The sequence below is a fragment of the Gopherus evgoodei genome, chromosome 8 (assembly GCF_007399415.2).
Source record: "Gopherus evgoodei ecotype Sinaloan lineage chromosome 8, rGopEvg1_v1.p, whole genome shotgun sequence".
NCBI lineage: Eukaryota > Metazoa > Chordata > Testudines > Testudinidae > Gopherus > Gopherus evgoodei.
Genome location: NC_044329.1, coordinates 48288715 through 48291500, shown reverse-complemented (window position 1 = coordinate 48291500; position 2786 = coordinate 48288715).

Sequence of the window (2786 nt, the reverse complement as noted above, 5' to 3'; positions counted from 1 at the left end):
CAGACGCCAGCTCACACCAAGGCACCTAGGCCTCATTGAACACTGACAAATGCATAGCTTAGGCAGGGGTGGCCATCCTAAGGCTGAGAAGAAGCCAGAATTTACCAAAGTACATTGCCAAAAAGGCACAGTAATACATCAGCAGCCCCCCATCAGCTCCCAAACCCCACTCCCAGCACCTCCTGCCCACGGACAGCTTCACCAACCAGCACCTCTCCCTCCCTCCCTGCACCTCCAGATCAGCTGTTTCGTGGCTGCAGGAGGCTCTGGGAGAGAGGGGGAGGTGCGAGGGCATGGCAGGCTCAGGGGGGGTGGGAAGAGGTGGAGTGGGGGCAGGGCCTGTGGCAGAGCCAGGGGTTGAGCAGTGAGCACCCCCTGGCACATTGGAAAGTTGGCACCTGCAGGGCCGGCGCTACCATTTAGGCAGCCTAGGCAATCGCCTAGGGAGCCAGAATAATTATTGGGCGCCGTTTTGCCAGAGGGGGCGGCAGGCGGCTCCGGTGGAGCTGCCTCAGTGGTGCCTGCGGAGGGTCCACTGCTCTGGTGGAGATGCCACAGTCGTGCCTGCAGACGGTCGGCTCCTCACGTGGCTCTGGTCAACCGCCCGCAGGCTCCACTGCGGCAGCTCCACAAGAGCCGCGGAGCACCAGAGCCTCTGCAGGCACCACTGCAGCAGCTCCACCAGAGCCGCGGCACCAGCGCGTGGGGCGGTGAAATTGCTGTGCGCCTAGGGCGCTCAAACCCCTAGCGCCGGACCTGGGCACCTGTAGCTCCAGCTGCAGAGTTGCTGCCTATACAAGGAACCAAATATTAATTTCTGAAGAGCCGCGTGTGGCTCCGGAGCCACAGGTTGGCCACTCCTGGCTTAGGGTGACAAGGTGTCCGTTTTTCGGCTGGAACATCGGTCAAAAAGGGATCCTGGTGGCTCCGGTCAGCGCCACGCAACTTCCGGGAAACAACTAGCTTGTCCCTTCTCCAACTCCTATGTGTGGGGTCAACCAGTGGCTCCACACACTGCCCTCACCCCAAGCACTGCCCCCACAGCTCCCATTGGCTGGGAACTGTGGCCAATGGGAACTGCGGAGGCAGTGCCTGCAGACAGGGTGGCGTGCAGTGTAGCCTGACTGCGCCTCCACATAAGATCCAGAGAGGGGACATGTCGGCTGCTTCCAGGAGCTGCTTGAGGTAAGCGCCGCCCAGGGCTTGCACCCCAACCCCCTCCCAGGACCCAACCCTCTGCCCCATCCCCAGCCCTGATCCCTCTCCCACCCTGTGAACCCCTCAATCCCAGCCTGGAGCACCATCCTGCACCCCAAACTCTTCATTCCCAGCCCCAACCCGGAGCCCTCACCCCTAGTCAAAGCCTTCACTCCCTGACCAACCTGGTGCCCCTGCCCCAGCCCAGAGCCCCCTCCTGCACCCCAAATCCCTCATCCCTGGCCCAGCCCCAGAGCCCACACCCCTAGCCAGACCCCTCACTCCCTCTTGCATCCCAACCCCCTGAGCCAGATGGGTGAAAATGAGTAAGTGAGTGAGGGTGGGGAATGCAATTGACAGAGGGAGGGGGGATGGAATGAGTGGGGGATGGGGTCTGATTTGTAACAGTCTGCCCTGAGGTTGGTACCCACTTAGGAGCCACCCCAGAGCACCTGACAATACTGACTAATGAAGCCTCTAACACCCCTGTGAGGTAGATCAGTGTTTTCAGAACTTCGCAGAGGAGACGGTGGCCATAAAACATATCCAAGGCATCAGAGCACATCTGTAGCAGAGCAAAGATTAGCACTCAGGAGCTTCCTGGATTCTAGCCTTACATACAAGCTAGGAGGGTATGTGTATGCTGGTATGTAAAGTATGTGGGGGAGTGTGTGTTATGCAATATAAGTACAACTTAGGTGATCCAGGCTGTAATACAGTATGCTGAGTGCAGGGATGGTTATGAATACTGCTACACAGTAGGGAAATTTGAATATGGATCCAAACATTGTAACTCAAGCTCAGGTCCAGTGGATCTGAAGTTTGGTTGTTGGGAGCAGAGGGGAGGGTTAACTATATATTTCTTTCACTGCTTAGAGTTGCTTCACTGTCACTACAGACACCTACAACGAACCTGTCAATTGGAGTCCAAACCAGCTGTGCCAGCAGAGCTCACACTCTCATTTCAGTATTGCCAACCCCAAAAGTCCAAAAATGAGAGACAATCCTTTTGTGCTTTGTATTCGCCTTTTGTTTTTTCAAGCTGTGAGGGCACATTTGGGTCAAATTTTCCAGCTTCTCTGCAACCCTGAGAGCAAGAAACTTGCTTTTAAACAAACAGAAAAATGAGATTTTTCCCGTAATCACTTGATTCCAGGAGCTGGAGCTTGAAGTCAAGCATCAACTATTGGGAGACTCAACAGGGTTGGCAACACACGATCCTTTGTGGAATCCCAGTCCAATGTTCTCTTTTTTATTAATCTATTCAATTTAATTCTAAATGTATTAAAATTAATAAAAATTTATCCATGAGGGTCCCAGAGCTGAGAGGAGTCATGAGAGTACCTTGCCAATGGCCTCTAAGGGTTTGTGTATGGGGGAAAAATTATTCCAGTCAATTTCCCAGTGTAGACAAACTATGCTCCCATTTACCCTGCCTCCAGGCTTCTGGTTTGCTTTTGATTCAGGCTTTACAAGACAGATCCTCTGGAGTCCAAACTCCCAGTGACTGTTTGAGTCGTCTCTACCAGAAACCCACAGGGCACATGTCTGAGCAGTGAGATAAACACTGGGAAAGGGAAAGGTTAGCT